The following is an 18,599-nucleotide window of genomic DNA, read 5'->3' on the forward strand; positions in this document are numbered from 1 at the left end:
AATTTATTTATCTAATTGCATTTTGGGGACTCAATTGTTTGTTTGTTTTTTCTTCTTGTTGTTACTTTGATATTAGTCCCTTCTATTTCATTGAAAATAAACAAAACATCTGATTATGGTGACAAACTGTGTCACAATCTTGTGGTATTTTGATTTAACCATTTCATTGATAATAAATCAAATGAATTGGATAAAAGCCAGTGCCTATACGATGGTCTGTAATAACAAGATTGAACTAAAAACAAGATAAACATGCTTTAAATTTAATTCAAGAAGTCAGCTATTAAATTTACAGAACACTTACAGTACATAAATTGTCATATGAAAATCGTCAATATTCAAAATTTGAATGATTGGTAAAGTAACAATTCAAAGAAAGAAAAAATCTTTGATACGTATATAGGGGTCTGGTTTTTCGAAATTACCCTTAAACATATATCCTATGACATGCGTTATAGGACTATCAAAAGATCATCCTAGTATACGTCTTAGACTGTACATCAAATATGACTCAGGATAATCCTATTCAGGATGGTCTTACGGCTATCTTAGGATTATCCTAAGTTGTATGTATGCTCTATGTAAAAGCATTCTTTCTTCTTAATTATAATCATCATCACTAAGATAAAATACAAAGAAAAGGGGAGGAAAGAAAAGTTGTTCATCACAAAAAAATGTTGATTAAGTAATATAATATAACAATTATATCTGTTAAAAAGATATCGTGGCTTTGATGATTAATGAAATTACAGGACAAATAAATTTTGCACTGTTTACATGTGCATATTTGCAGCGAATAAATTCTTTCCTGTGCTCTTGCGGTAATCAATAGTAAAAACTAATGTTTGCATGTTTTAACATTTTATCTGGAACCTTTGCATGCATTTTACATGTACGCCTTACACGATAACTTCATTGGAATAGATTTAACGACCAATATACATTTGATAAGTTGCCATTGACATGACAAACAGTCATATTTACCTTACACTATCTGGTCTTATAACTCCTTCAAAGCATGAAAAGACTAATTATAGCAAAAAATGTTTTATCGATATAAAGGTAAAGGAAATATGTTAATGCTTATTCTTAGACCATCTGGAGGTGTTTTGGTTTCATAACTTTACGATACGTTTTAATATTTATTCTAACTTAATACACGTTCAAAAACATCACTTTGGACAAAAAAGAGAGGCGGCAGATACCAAATGGATATTCAAACTCATAAGTCGACGACAAACTGACAACACCATGATTCTAAGTTGTGCCCCTAAGACCATCCCAGGACATGGTTTAGTCATATAATACTTTCGAAAACCAGGACCCTGAACATGATGGAGATACAATCATCATATCAAGTTCAATTTATTGGTGTAAATATATATCAAGTTGTAAATTATCTTATGCATTCTGCAAACTTATCAAATTGGGTTTGTGTCGGAATAATAAAAAAACGCAGTCAGAATTATTGCTTTATTAGTAATATTTAAGTTACCATTTCCAAGTTATTCTGAAATAACTCACACAAATTATAATTGGGGAAAGCCTAATATGTTTTATAAAAAAATTTTGAAATATCGTTTGTTTAAGACTTGTGCTGACCTCTAAATAGATGTCAGTTGGTGATTTCGATCGCCGTTCGGTTGCTGTCTCGTTGACTTGTATCCCTCCTCTACTTGTGATTAAACGGACAAATAAAAACGATATATACAAGTATTAAAGTATCAAAGTAAAGTAAAACAAACAGTAAATAGAAATAGTAATAGAAAATGAAAACAGAGAAGGGTCAGTGAAATCAGATCAATAAATAACAATAAAATAAATAGTGAGACCAAGTGTTTTTCTCTTTCTATGTTCAGGTTATGAATAACATGGGTCCGAGGCTATTGGAAAGAGCTGTCGTTGAAAAGGGACCTTCTCTAAATACGTGATCTCTTATTGCTCCTACTCGGTTTTGTTGTCGCTATAATCAACTTGATGTAACGATCTTTACAGCTATCATCGTCATCCTTTTGTATAAGCTTTTCTTTGTAGATATAACTTTAATGTGTACTCGATGAAACTCGATAGCAATGCTCGCCTCTTATAACTGCTTCTAAGACTCCTGAAAATACATTTTACGTTCCAAACAGTGAATGTTTTTCATATTCATAAACTGTTATAGAATAGAGAATGGAAACGAATAATGTGTTAAAATTTAAAAAAAAAACACACACACACAATACTATCAGAGGTTCATGACTTGGGACAGGTACAAAAATGCGGCAGCTTTTAACATGTTTTTTGAGATCTCAAAACTCCCCCTATACCTCAAGCCATTGTGGAATAAACAAACATACAGCAATACACGCAGTAAAATTCAGTTTAAAAGAGGTCCGAGCCCGATGTTAGAATAGGTCACAGACGAAACTAAGCTAAATGACAATGATCAACATAAATTAACAAACCGACATGCCAGCTCCAGACCTCAATTAAAAAAATAATATAACATACACTATTATTAAAACTACATAAAAACAGGGTCAAGAAGTCAAGTTATTTAGATTAAGAATATTATATTTATATATACTAAAACTATACATTGATTTGTTTTTGTAAGATGCTTCAATGAGAGAAACAATCAAATTTAATTTGTCAAGCTATGCTACTTAATGTTCTACCAGGAACTCGCGAAACAAAAATGCATTAACAAAAAAGATGTGTACAAATTGAAGAGGCCTTACGAAATTAGTCACTACCGTTCGGGAATTATTTTGAATTCAGTCTGAATGACAATAACGTTATACTGCAATACAAAAAAGCTGATAATAAATGATCACGACTGCCTTCTAATTTGCTTTTTTATAATTACAGCATTCCAAACACAATACTAATGACTCTTCATGACAGTTTAATAATGTTACGAGATTTATTTATTTATAAATTACAAATCACTGTACTCGTATGCTTTTACGTAAAACAAAGGAGACATTTGAGGCGTAAATATGTAAGGTACGAGTTCTTTTCACGTAATACCATGTTATCAAAATACTAAATGCATGTTTTGGAGGCTTTCTCTGTAAAAACAGTGCAACCTTTCTAAAGCAAACGCCTTTGGACAGCTTTCGCAGAGCCTTCGCAGTTTAACGTTATATTGAAATTAAGAACGCTTTCGATCTACCCGTCGAACGATCTTCATTAAGAATATTTAATTTTAAGTTGTTCATAACTCGTTTGGTTTTCTCAGTATTTGCAAATTACTTTTGTGAATAATTAAATTTAATCTTCAGAATGATTATGTCAAGTATAAAAAGGGCTCGAAACCAGAAACTTTTTAAATAAATAAATAAATGTTCTATAAACATTTACTAAATATAAAGATTTGATTAGAAAATTTGGCTGTACCTGTAAAAGACTAATTAAAAACGGTATTTCATATCCTAAATTTTACGGTAATATTGTACTAAAAGCGCGGAAATCACTATGTGATCCGTGTTAACTCATCGAACATTTAAACAAACTTTTTAGTAAAGGTTATCTTATTAATGTTGTAATGATATCTTTGAATATTGTTTACATTGGTACTCATTGTAACATCGATTTTGTCATCAACAATGTGTTTTAATTGATTTTAGTCTCTGATGCATGATTTTTTATTATTAATTGTTTTTGGTTTTTAACTAGCTTTCAGTAAACTGCGAGTACTTTCAAATCGTACTTTCGTGTTAATTTGACCTGTTGCCACAATTTGTAATGCATTTTTGTTACTTATTTTGTGTTATATCTCATCTCCCTATTTTTAATATGTACCACCTTTGATAAGTATTTAGTATGACGATAAATTTTCTCTTCTGTACTCATACTGTGAACAACAAATTTATTTGTTTTGTAAAAAATATTTCCGTATTCCTAACAACAAAATTATTATATTTAAATTACATGTGTAGGTTATTTTATTTAAAGCTATTTTGTCCCAGGTTATAGTTGTCTTTCTGACATTGTTTTACATCTTTTTTTATTAATATTGTATTTATATTGTGTCATAGATAAAATTTATTCGTTCAGTGTATGTTTACTTGTTTTTGTTTATATGTCTTTTTGGTCGAGTTAAGCCATTTCAATTGATATTTCATAGTGTGTCTTTTTATGTTGTAATGTTACACTACAGGTTAGGGTGAAGGTTGGCGCCTGTTAAAACGTTTAAACCCGCTGCATTTGTTTGCACCTGTCCTAGTTAGGAGTCTGTTGTTCAGTGGTTGTCGTTTGTTGATGTGGTGTATAAGTGTTTCTCGTTTCTCGTTTTTTATATAGATTAGACCGTTGTTTTCCTGTTTGCATTGTTTTACACTAGTCATTTTGGGGACCTTTATAGCTTGCTGTTCGGTGTGAGCCAAGGATCCGTGTTGAAGGCCGTACTTTGACCTATATATATAATTGTTTACTTTTTACACATTGTGACTTGGATGGAGTGTTGTCTCATTGCCGTTCATACCACATCTTCTTATTTCTATATAAATTTGAAATGTGTTGAATATGTAATGTAATAAAATTGTCAGCTTTTAATTAAATGTAAAAAATAATAAGATCGTAAATTATAGGTAAAATCTAGGAGTTCACATTACATATCAGTGAATCATTATAATTGATTATGGAATGTATTTTGACAGTTAAATTAAAAATCTTTTTGTTTCACATAAAACTGATCAAAGTCTATCTTGTGGGTTTTTTAACAAAATATTTTGCTTTTTTTCAGTTTCATTTTCTTAAAAATATCTAATTTTACGAATTCCATTACAAGGGAAAAGAAAACAATACTATATACCAGGTTTTGGAAGATGAATAACATGAGATATTCAGTGAGACAGTAACCCAAACAACACAAGAAACCAAAAGACACATTTTTTTTTTTTTTATATTAACTATAGTATTTTACATTTCCATTAGTTTAACATTTAAATTGTGAAAAAAGATTTTAATACATTTAAATTGAACTATCCCGGTGATGTTTAACATATTATAATATATAACAATCTTTGGAGTTCCAACTTATTTTCTACCAATTGTTTGGTCTCCTGAGTCTTAGTACATCTATGAAATCTCTAAAGAGTAATTAATACCATTTCAATTGAATTTTCCATAAGGCATAATATAAATCAGTGTCTGGTAAAATAAGCGGAGAGTAAAATTAAATGGAAATTAATTTGAAAAAAATATCATCTATTGCATAAATATTAGATTTCATATACATGCCTTCACCTCCATCTTAGTATTGGTTTATTGTCGGTTATTATTTAGACTTAATTAAATAAAAGTCAGAATTGGTCAAGTGTGGTCCAGACTTGATTAAGTAAAAGTCAGACTTGAGTGGAGCATGGTTCATACTCTATAAAATGGTTAAGAACTGGTCAAATAATTTAGGTACAAGTTCAGTCTGCTTAGTATGGTTCAGACTGCAGTCAAGTACAATATAAGTGTAATATAGAGTAAAATTCAATCCAATTAAGATTGTTCGAGTAATAATCACTACAATCGAGTATACATATTGCCCATTTCAGACTTTACTTGATATGTAGTATTCGTCAGTTAATGTCATTTTTTGGGTTTGTTTTGTCCTTTTGGAGATTTGGTGTTGATGGAAAACATTGAAGTCTCTGTTAATGCATACCTAACTTTTCTAGAATCAAGGCGTTTTGGAGTGTGACAGATTATTTAGATCCTTTTTCATTGTGGAAAACGTATATGTTCTAGTCTAGATGACTTTTGCTTGTTTGTGCCGTGGGGATACTGCCTCATTTGCGTATACTCAACACCTTCTTTTATTGATAATTGTTTATCAGTGTTTTATTAACAAGAATTTTAAAGAAAATAGACATAATTTGGAACTGACGCTTTTAACCTGAAAATTTGAATATCAGAAATAATGTCTCATGTAATCTAAAGATAACAGAAAAACCTAAAAAAAACATTGACATATCAAAACTTATATCATATCTGTTTATCCTGTTTGTTAAAATATGAAGACAAAATACTTTGGTTTCCGCAAAAATAAAATACTTAAACTGCGTCAGAAACATACTTCAAATATGAATACAAGGAGTTCTGGTGTTCTTGTCAATGAGACGAGCAAAGCAACAAAACGATCCTATGAGCAACTTATTTATTGACACAATCACATTAACGTTTTTGACATTTAATGACCACAGACGATCCCAGAGTCTTTCATAAGACGTTTAACTATCAATCAAATATAATTATATACATCTTCATTAGAATAGTGTCATACTTCATGACGTCATAAAACCAGAATTGTGACATAACATCATCATTAGAATAGTGTCATACTTCATGACGTCATAAAACCAGAATTGTGAAATAAAATCAAATTATTTCATCATGATGACATTTCAATCATACCCCGTCCTAGCGCCCTTACCTTCTAGAAAGGAAAAAGATACCAAGAGGCAAACAAAAACCATAGGTCGTACAGACAATACCATAATGAAAAACAAAAACCATAGGTCGTACAGACAATACCATAATGAAAAACAAAAACCATAGGTCGTACAGACAATACCATAATGAAAAACAAAAACCATAGGTCGTACAGACAATACCATAATGAAAAACAAAAACCATAAGTCGTACAGACAATACCATAATGAAAAACAAAAACCATAGGTCGTACAGACAATACCATAATGAAAAACAAAAACCATAGGTCGTACAGACAATACCATAATGAAAAACAAAAACCATAGGTCGTACAGACAATACCATAATGAAAAACAAAAACCATAGGTCGTACAGACAATACCATAATGAAAAACAAAAACCATAGGTCGTACAGATAATACCATAATGAAAAACAAAAACCATAGGTCGTACAGACAATACCATAATGAAAAACAAAAACCATAGGTCGTACAGACAATACCATAATGAAAAACAAAAACCATAGGTCGTACAGACAATACCATAATGAAAAACAAAAACCATAGGTCGTACAGACAATACCATAATGAAAAACAAAAACCATAGGTCGTACAGATAATACCATAATGAACTAAAACCATAAGTCGTTCAGACAATACCATAATGAAAAACAAAAACCATAGGTCGTACAGACAATACCATAATGAACTAAAACCATAAGTCGTTCAGACAATACCATAATGAACTAAAACCATAGTTCGTACAGACAATACCATAATGAACTAAATCTATAGATCATACAGACAATACCATAATGAAAAAGACAATCAACAATCCACAAAACGCTACACTTCAAGCATCAGGAAACCTATTTATATGTCTTTCGATTTACGTGTTAGTGGCGACTGAGACAAAAATAAATCATCCATATGCCCGTAGTTAGAATTTGTTCATGATCTTCGAATGAACCTATAGTCATTCCTTTTATATTATCTTTCGGGTTTATGTGAAGATATAAAATTACTAATGTCGTTTATCATTTTAATGGAAAACATTTAAAATATAAAACAGGATTTATAAACTTAAGTATTCTGAGGACTAGCTTTCACTGAACTCTTGTAGAAAGTACTTCTGTGAGGATCTAAAAAATAGTGAAAAAATTGCATATAGTATAGTTTTCATAACAATGTGGACGAGACCATTTCTTCGCGCGCTCAAGTCTCCCATTGACTGGGTTAGATTAGGTGAACGTTCGTCTGTAACGCCCACTTATCACGTCGTATTTATTATAGACATTTAAACTGTGGGGTCACCAAAAGTTCTCAACGCCTTAATCAAATAATTCGAAAAACTAGTACAAGAATAACCTTTTTGTTTTGATTAATATTGAATACTTAAACGTTCCTTACTTATGTTTTTGTTATGTTTTGATAAATAATTTTTATGATATCGCACGTTCTTTAAACATAAAAATTAATTTAACTAGCTTTTAAAGTTACAATGTATGTTTTGGCTATTATCTTTTCGGACGTCAAAGCGATTAAGCCATTGCGGTTGTCTAATTTTTTCACTTAGTATCTTTTAACATTTATCTTGTGTAAACTTTTATTTTAGAACGAATGCATGCTCAACTTTCAATAGTTGTGCAATTACAAAACATAGACAAAATATACTTTCGTACGGTCTTTTTCGTACTTGCAAGATATTGGACAGTAAAAATCTATATGGACCAAGCCTTATGAAATTTGCATTTACTCTACGTAATACACATGTACTAGTAGGTAAAATGTATAGTTTGGTGTATTTTGGAAACTGGAACTTTTCTGCTAACTACTATACTTGTGAAAAACCCTTGGTAGCAGAGTGATTATGCACCGACTATTCTTCCTTATCTGAGTGTGTGTGTGTGTGTTGTTTTTGTTTTTTTGGGGAAGGGGAAGGGGTTCTCATGCACATACATGAATATAACTTTTTTAATCTTAGTGTCGTATTTTTTTCGTCCCTAATTTTGAATGTAAATCAATTAGTTTTTTTCCTCTTTTTCCTGAAACAAAGTATTTTTTTCCTTTCCAATTTTTTTTTAGAATCAATTCATTTAAAAAAAAACGGCCCAACTTACACACACACAATAATTGCCGACAGTTTATATATCAACTTCTCCTTTTTAAGATCGCAATGAAAATGTGCATATAATATATGTATCATGCAGGAAATTAATTTTTAAAATGTGGTCAAAATATGCTCGAAGCGGAAAAAAGCAACAGCTTAAAATGGATTGAAATTGAAATAACTGTTTTAATTTACAGAACGTTACTTTTTCCAATATAAAAATTCAACCAATTTTTTTTTTTTTTTTTTTTTTATTTACAACATTTTTTTAAAGACCACATTGTGACTTCGTGATGAAATACAACCATGAAAGCGCTTTTCCTTTTCTTTCTTCTGCTGTTAGTTTAACTCAGTTATCATTTGTGTCATAAATTGGTATTGATGTCATCTCGTATGTTTTAAATATGAAGAAAAGGGGATCCGCTTGTAAGTCAATGAGACACAAACAAACGACAAAAAAAAAATAAAAAAACGGGCAACATTCATTCTTCAACAATAAAATACGTTACAAGAAAATAAGTTTTGTAAGTTAAACACCCAAATTCGTGAGATACAAGAATAATATATCGACGAGTACCGCAATTTAGTTTATGACTAACTATCTTTGGTCAAAGAGACAAAAATGATCACACACTCGTAACAGTTACCCCTTTGCATAAAAGGGTTTAAGCATTACACAAACAGAAGTCTTTTTATTAATTATATATACATATAGATATATACATAAATAGAGGCAATTGAGTTGTGTAGTACTGGAATATCCAAGGAAAACTAATCATATGAGTTCTCTGTATGACTGAATGATTCAATCGATGATCCATGTGAAAATTATCCAGTTAAAAAATGATTTTTTTTCCATTGTCCGGAACTCTTTTCACATACAAATCATATGCATTGAATAAATGGTAGGTTACTCTTAAATGATCACAACGTGGGAGTATTTTTTCTCTTAATATATTTTGAACAGATATATCATGTTAAGGAGGGGTATTTGCGAAAAATACCAGTCGAGAGAATGTTAAATTTCGCGAGCCGTAAGGCGAGGGAAATTCATTCTCAAGACTGGTATTTTTCGCAAATACCCCTCAAGAACATGCTATATCTGTTTAATTACACCGAATGTTAACGTACAAAACGCATTGATGATCGTGACATAAAACGCATTGATGATCGTGACATTACAAGCGTCCAGTCGGATAGAGTATTTTTGGCAAATACCACGACAGAGAGGGTAAAAAAGGCATATCCTTTTTGCATATACCCCGGCGATGTTTAAAAATGAACGATATTAATTTGATAAAAGTAAATTGGTGAAAAATACACTGGCTATCAACCAATCAAAACCCAGGATTCTTACATAAGGTGTAATTATGTGAATTAACCCAATCGACTTAAAGTTTTTACAATGAAAATCTAAATGTGTAAATGTATTTTTCGATTATTCAGTGATATTAGCTCTGAACATTTATTATTCTCTAAAATGAAACTGTTGTGTGCTGATATAAAGAATATTTCAAACAAATTCCTTTAAAGTTTTGTGAAAAGAGTTTCATTTTATGTATCGAAATGTGTAACAAGTGATTATTTAAATCCCCACTGGAAGGCCTCTGACAGAATGAGTGAGCGTAAAATCATTGTTATCGAACAAGTTAAAGGTAAATGATTCAGTATTATTAACAATAAAAGTACTGAAGTACTGAACATCGGATGACTGCAAGTTCTTGTGGATGGTCACAAGCACTTGTCTCAGAAAAAAAAATCACATCTCTATACCTGAAAGTGAGGTTAATGTACAGATATAATTTTTTTCTTAGACAAGTTCGTGCGTGGATGATAAATAAATGACAGGGAATTCAACCTCACCGTAATAAATATGATATTGAAGTGATACAAGTCAGTATACTCTGGTTTGTTGTTATATATTATACTAATATTTGTATATTACAGTTACATGTATATATAATTTTCATCCATTTGTATATCATTCTATTCTACTATATTAATAATAGTGCAGTGCAAGTGCATGGTGGACACTCTTCTGTAATATAGTTCCCTTTAATTAAAGTGTATTTTTTCTTAATTTTTTTCTTTGCCTTTCTCATTGATTTCTTAGTTTTTATGGGGTGGAAGTGAAAGAAGAGAGGTGAAATAAATTTTTGGATGTTGTATTTAAACTGATTTTGATATGGAAAGAGTGATTAGGCCAAGTGCAAAAAGGTAATATTTACAGTTTTCGGAACATCTCTTGACTTGTCGATAGGGGTATGGCTGTGTAGTGGCTAAATTTGTAAGAGTGACTGGTTCAATCTTTCTGAATTTTGGATATATTTTTGGACTAGTACTATACATTACACACACAAAAGATTTGACAAAAATGCATGGTGCAATTTTTTTAATGAGACAAAACGTTATAAAGAACTAATAGAGGAATTAATTGTGGTCTGTGGCCATCTCCCATGCAGAGTTATCGGTTCTGAGAGAGAGCGAGGACCTATAACTCTGCATGGGAGATTGCAAACGTTCTTGAGATATTCTTCCGCATGCGTTAACACACATTTTCTGTACGTGTGTATAGATATTAAAGATTTTTTACTTATATATATATTTCTAACGACAAAACATTTTCATATTATTACTTTTACACTTCAGTTGTATATCATTAATGGCTGATTGATTATCAATGAAAATGAACGGGGTGCATAGATTAAACGGTCATAACTTTTTTGTTACATTGTGTATTTGACCTCCCAACCCCGCGTTTTACAGTATATTCATTTTTACAATTAAAAATGTTTTAAGTTTCAGTTCAGATATATGACTTCTTGCTTCAAAATAAGTTTTAAAATTGAGGTGACATAACCACACAGCCTCCGATGACTTCTTCGTTAAAACGCGATAAAATTGCAATGGGACCTTATTATATAATCAATTTTCTCAACTTATTTAATGTTACTAATATCCTCCCAACCCCTAAAAAGATCGACAACATATTCATTTAAATGAAATCGAAAACCATATCAGTTTAAATATCAAACTTTTTGCTTCAAAATTTGATTGAAAACTTCACAATTTGGCATTCGTTAGCAATATTTTAAAAATGGCAGCCGCTGTTGGAAGTAAACAACGAAACGACATGTATTCATTTAGTTATTAATCAAAAAAGTAATATTTCAAATATTTATTGAAGTGTGTCTTATTGTATTTAAGAAATTTCTTATTTCACCTTTTCTTTAATATATTTATTTGAAACAGTCTCTCGCACTCAAAATAAAGATTTATATGCATTAACGATACAGTTTACATTGACAGCTTGGGCCGACTTGTGAAGTTATATTTTGTGAGATTTTTACGATGAAAATCGAATAAATGTTGGATGCATGCGTTTTCAGTAATTGTCTTACCTTAAAGCAGCATAGAATCAAACATTGTTTCTCTTTGTTAAAGTGAATACATGCTGTTTGTTTTGATAAAATTTTGTAAAAAATGGCGACCAAATAATTTTGAAACGTAGACGATGTTCGACAATAATTTTACCCATGCAAAAAATTCAATTTGATTTCACTGTTAATATTGCAATTAAGTATGACACGTTATTGTCGGTTTAATAATACCCAAGGACATAGCTAGATTAAGGAGATATTAAGGATGTACTTAAGTGAAATTCAAAGAATCAAGAATTTAAAATTGATACTTTAAGTTGGAAGAGCATTAGTTAAGGAACAAAATAAGCTAAAAATATTGATAGGTCATGGAGCTCTTTTTCGAGATATTTTATTTTTAAAATATGGCGGGAAAAGACTGACTCGGACTTTTACCTTATATTTGTATTGGTGTTATTAGTGTCTCAAATCAAAAGAATAAAAATCAAGAATCTGCTTAAATTTTGGCAAATGACCTTTTATGGGCTATTAAGTATTGTATGAAAAGATAAATGGGTGTTATGGGGCAAAATATTTTACATTGTATCGTATGGAAAAAAAACAAGGAGTCCGAAAATCTGATACAAATTCCAAAACCTCACCTAAGTACATCCTTAAGTCATCAACGTGATCAAAGAAAACAAACATGGCACCTAATCACGATGTAAGTTTTGACAAAGACCTTTGTACATGTAGATTAATATTGTTCGATTCTGAATGAAATTATTTTATGCTATTATTTTATATCAATAAAAGAAAACCTCGAATGGATGGTAACCGAGGTGAAATATCTATATTTTTCAATTTTCTAATCATCACACGGGTAACCAGTAAATTTGACGTAATTCTTATTAAACCAGTAACATGCAGAGTTATCGAACGTAACTATGACTGGAATAGTTGCATATGATAATGTCCGCGTATTTATCATGTTTATAGAGCGGTTACAATCCCAACACGAAAGTTACGTAATGGAAATCTAGGCGACAGCAATACACCGGAATGCCCTCACGGTCATCCGATGTGACAAAAGTGCTACGGTTGTCCACTCTGTTATGGGAATATACCTCTAGTTTATTTTGATTTCTTGTATTACTCTTGCTAGGTTCATCTTAGTAATATATTCATTTGACCTTTAAAGCAAAAGGCTTGATTTTGACAGATACATACTGCTTTGGTCTACAATGAATAGTAAATCACTTGACAGAATGAGTTCACGAAGTCATAAAATTTATTTTGGCCAAGTACAAGGAACATCGAGAGTACCTCTATTTTATCATTAGTATAACATTTGCACTTTCATATTTTGCTAAATTTATGTCAGTTATTATATGTACAAACGAGTTACTGAACATTCATCATAACATATTTCAGAAAACCTACCCTATAAACCTTGTTCGAGGAAAAACTACCCTATACACTTTGTTCCATGAAAAACTACCCTATACACCTTGTTACAGGAAAACTACCATATACAGCTTGTTCCAGGAAAAACTACCCTATACATCTTGTTCCAGGAAAAACTACCCTATACATCTTGTTCCAGGAAAAACTACCCTATACATCTTGTTCCAGGAAAAACTACCCTATACACCCTGTTCAATGTTAAACTACCCTATACAGCTTGTTCCAGGAAAAACTACCATATTCCCCTTTTTCCAGGAAAAAAAATACCTTATACAGCTTGTTCCAGGAAAAAATACCCTATACAGTTTGTTTCAGGAAAAACTACCCTATACAGCTTGTTCCAGGAATAGCTACCCTATACACCTTGTTCCAGGAAAATATACCCTATACAGCTCTTACTCAGAAAACTTACCATATATAGATCGTTCCCAGAAAATAGTACTGTATACATTGTACAGCTCGTTCTCCTAAAACCTACCATATATCAGTTCGTTCCCAGGAAACCTACCATATACAGTTCGTTCCCAGAAAACTTACCCTATACGCGCGTTCTCGGAAAACCTACCCTATACAACTCGTTCTCAGAAAACCTACCCTATAAAGCTCGTTCCTAGAAAACCTACCCTATACAGCGCGTTCTCAGAAAAACTACCCTATACAGATCGTTCCCAAAAAAACTACCATATACAGCTCGTTCCCAGAAAACACCCTATACAGCACCTTTTAAGAAAAAAAAATGCTGTATACAACTCTTTATCAGAATAAAATACTCTATAAAGCTCGTTCTCAGAAAACTACCCAACACGTTCCCAGAAAACCTACCCTATACAAATTGTGCTCGCTACTACAGGAAGCTGGCTAAGATAGGAACAGCTGTCGGTTGCATACTGCCACTCAAGAGAGAAAACAAATCAGAAACAATACTCCCTACAGGTTTCATGAAGTCTCATAATATTAAATTTAATTGAAATGACATCTTTGATGTTAATCACACTATTTACATTGGTGTTACTTTCATGTCCATTACAAGCTTTCGCGATGCTTTTTACATGTAAGGTTACTAAAACTATAATATTCTACTTTCTCTGGTCAGTTGTAAAGGAAGACTTAATCACCACAAATAACACTGATTACAGAATGAACTGGTCAGCGATTTCAGTATGATTTCTACCGGTGCCTGAGGACATTATGGTCCGATGAAGAGCTGTCTGGTCAGATATTATTTATTCTTACATCAATCATTTTATTATACGAATAAAGGTGTACAAATATGTATAATATTAACACCTTTATTCATTTTGGTATTCTATTATCGGTAATTTTCTGGCTAATGTAAATTGCATGGGAAAAGCCAAAGCAACGGCTTGCAATTGAAGCAACAGAGTTAAATTGCGGGATAATAGCATATAAATATTCAAATCGCTATAAAAAGATGAAAATGCATGCAACCAAGCTATCTGACTTTCTACTTCTAAAAAACAAAACAAAAAACATATTCGTATTTTCTTTAGTTAATTATTTGTTTTACGTTTAAACAACGACGATGATTATGGTCGAATGTGCCTTATACAATTGATACAGATCGAATGTATCTTATATAATTGATACAGATAAAAACGTTTACCTTAGATAAATCCAAATGGCAACCTTGACCAACTTGCAAGTGGGCCGTTTGGTATACTGCGGAAAGGTCCTCTACCAAATTGTCTTCTAAAAAACAGATTATTATTCAAAAGATCCCCTCTAAGCGCTGAAGGTCCACCACCTCCTCCAAACGATGATTGTAAAAATCGATCGCTTGCAAATAATCCTGTTCCAACTCTTGCATTCGGTCCGAAACCACCACTGAAACGACCAAGAAAACCTCTATTTTGAGTCCTAGTAGGTGTACGCCTTGATGATGTAGACGTTCTTGTGGCTGTTCTATGCGACACTGCAACTCTGTTACACACTAGTCGTCCAGTTCTTGTGCGTCCGCATCTTGTTTTGGTGGCATGATTACAGAGCGCTGTAGTCAGTATCAATAACAGGACGAACAGACGTGCAACACCCATATGATACTGATTCTGTAAAAAATAAAAAAATGTATTACTATATATAAAATTTATCATGACTTTACAAGTGTACATATATATACATATTTAATGAGATATTTTTTGAAATCTTTTCATGTGATTATTTATCTCAAGCGCTATCTATTCATAGAATAATGTTGTGTTAACTATGAGAAAATAGATATAGTAAAGCAAAGGTTACGATCCGAAGCGAGTTCAAATGAGATTACTATTTCACATAGACAACGCTCAATCAAACATTATTCACATTATTATACAGACTGTCAATTTTAACCATACACATATAAAAAAAAATAAAACCCACATCTTCTTTTATTCATATTCATACAACATTTTTATTCAAAGCAGACGACAATGGTGAAATTCTTACATCGAAAGTACTGCAATTATTCCTTCAATAAAGCACTTTGACGACGCATATAACACTTGCAAAAAAAAAACACATACTCACACGAACATATATATTATTGACTATTAACAACAGCTATACTGACTTTTAGGAAATAGAAAGCTTTTCCCGAAATAAATTTATTTTAACACTATGCCAAAATGACGAATTTTCACTTTATCAAAGAACATTTTTACGCAAAGTTTAATGGTAATGGGAGCCATGACTGGTTCGTCAACCGCTAAACATATTGTAATATTTTATATCAATCAAAATAAAACAAATATCCTTGACAGAACAAAAGCTGTTATATTTAAAATTAGAATGTAAGAAATGATATGTACTAAAAGTAATTCCAGTTTGTATTTTACGAAAGCATTGATATCGACGTGTTATAGAAACTCGTTTCTTCTTCATACAAAAAGATAAAAGATTAAAATGAAACGATCATGTCCTACAACATCACAGCCAAAAAGTTTGAAAAGATGAAAATATATGTCTGGTAATTTTTGTCGTTGAAATGGAATTTAATTCATTTCATCAAAGCTTTTGATTTGTTTTGCATTAGTGACATTTTTAGGAAATAAAGACTAAATATAAAACAAGTTGAAACAGGGTAAACATCGAATGATGTTATTCCAAAAGAAAGTGTTCAATATTTACTATACATTCCATATGTACAAACTTCATGTGTGAACTTGAAATTCTATGAGCATTATGTCTGAACATGCGTTCAAGAGAGGCGAAAGATACCAAAGGGACATTCAAACTCATAAGTCGAATTATTAATGTTTATAAGAAACTCAAAATTAGGGGTTTAATAGCTTTTTGATCAAAAAAAAAAAAATTCTAATAAGAAAGAGCCAAAATTCTATTATTCCATTTCAAGAAAAAAATAATTTATTACAAAAAATCGAAATAGTATCAACATAAGAGCTCAATAACATTTCCTTATTTTATGTATAATACATTTTTGTATTGTTGCAAACTCGTTTAAGGATATTATTTCAACACTTTTATATTCCAGCTGCTCAATGTTTTCAACAAATTTTCCATTGCGTGTGAAAAAACTTGGTCATATACATATACCTCTTTAACAGAATCGTCTTATGGAAAATTAAAAGTCCAACAAAAATAACATGCAAAAAAACCCAAATGATACCAATTTGTATTGAAAATTCAGAAAACTGAAAAAAGACGAGCATTATCAATACTTTGGTGTTAGAAAATTTGAATTCTTACCTGTTATCCTCAGTCTATTCTGTGAACAAAAATTAAACATCACATAAGATTGTAATATTGAGGCGACACCGTAGATATTCTGACATTTTATACATAAACATGTCGTTTTATATTGCAGTTTGACGAGTTATCCTACTATATCAGTTTATAATCAAATATTCATATTCATTTTGTTTTGCCCTAAACATTTATTATTATAGGGTCAGACTTTTATTAGTCTATATTGTTCTTTACTTATAATGGGAATTTTGAAAGAATTTTCATGTATTTTACAAAGGCGGTTTTACCATACGTTTTAATATAATATTTCCCGTTTGACCATTTTTCATTGGATAATAAATAATAACAGATTTCTTTGTGTCAGTTTTTAATGATCAATAGTAAAAACGTATGATTAGAAACAGACAAAGGTACAATAATGACATAATATTTCATTCATTAAAACACTTCAATCTTCACTTTGGGGTGAACAGTCTACATGTTCTTGAACCTGACAGACTAAATGAAATAATACATATTGGTAAATATGTCTATGGGCCAAAATATTTGCATTAAAACCTGCTTTTAGAAACATCCAACCACATGCTTTACGTGAGAAGATAAAAAAAAATAAAAAAAAATAATGAGGCGCTGATGAGAATGTTGCTCTTTGTATATTTTCCATTTTCTTCACACACATGTTCACATACACACACAACGAACGCGTGATTTATTTATACATTGATGATTGCTAAGACCCACAGTTACCCACTGGCTGATCCTTTGAAAAAATAAATTAACTGCAACAGAAATAAGAGGAATATGTTAAAACATGTTAAATGTGCTGGGGAGACCATGTAAAGATGTATTGAATCACCTTACTTATATGTTCACTTCCATTTGCTATTGGTTTATTTTAAATAGTCATTTTTCAGATTTGTTTGGATTCTGATTTGAACCAATAATTTTTCTCAGCTTATATTTCGGTCATTTATTAATTTTCATTAAAACCACATGCACTTCTTTTTTCTGTCGTCTCGATTATTACATGTCTACCAAAGAAGTAAACCATATATCAGTCATTGCCTAGTTTGATGAGTATAAGTAATACAGATTGGTCTCGAACTCTTCTTTTGCATCTGGAAATTAGAACACATGTATAGTCTGGAAAATTGCTTAATGTGGCACGGAGTATAAAGAGACCAGGGATATACGTAATAGTATGCATGATTGGTTGTTTGATTGATTATCTTTATTTCCTCCATATATATATATAAAGATTTTTACAATTCATATTATACGAACAACATCACAAACATTACATACACATATTTACATATTCTAAAGAACATCTACAAGAAAGGATATATATTGGTACATAATTATAGGAAATACATTACAAAAAGTCTATTCGTCATACAATGACAACATTAGTTTAGATCAAATATGTGACAATATAGATCATATTTGAAGACCTGGTATAGTTTAAACATATAATCTGCTATGTGGCACATCAAGAGGTTCACGCATTTAGAGTTTGCATGGTATGGTTCATACTTCAAAGTAACG

At 31.1% G+C, this 18,599-nt stretch overlaps 1 long non-coding RNA gene across 1 annotated transcript; it reads right to left on the reverse strand.

The window, feature by feature from the left end:
* Positions 1-247: 247 nt before the first annotated feature.
* Positions 248-17,150, reverse strand: LOC127737972 (uncharacterized). Its single transcript, XR_007999897.1, has 3 exons — positions 17,052-17,150; positions 14,971-15,412; positions 248-2,104 (listed from the first exon to the last, which is right to left on the reverse strand). It is a non-coding gene; the product is annotated as an uncharacterized LOC127737972 (long non-coding RNA).
* Between the last annotated feature and the right edge of the window lie 1,449 nt (positions 17,151-18,599).

The sequence above is a fragment of the Mytilus californianus genome, unplaced genomic scaffold, assembly GCF_021869535.1.
Source record: "Mytilus californianus isolate M0D057914Y unplaced genomic scaffold, xbMytCali1.0.p SCAF_4, whole genome shotgun sequence".
Lineage (NCBI taxonomy): Eukaryota > Metazoa > Mollusca > Bivalvia > Mytilida > Mytilidae > Mytilus > Mytilus californianus.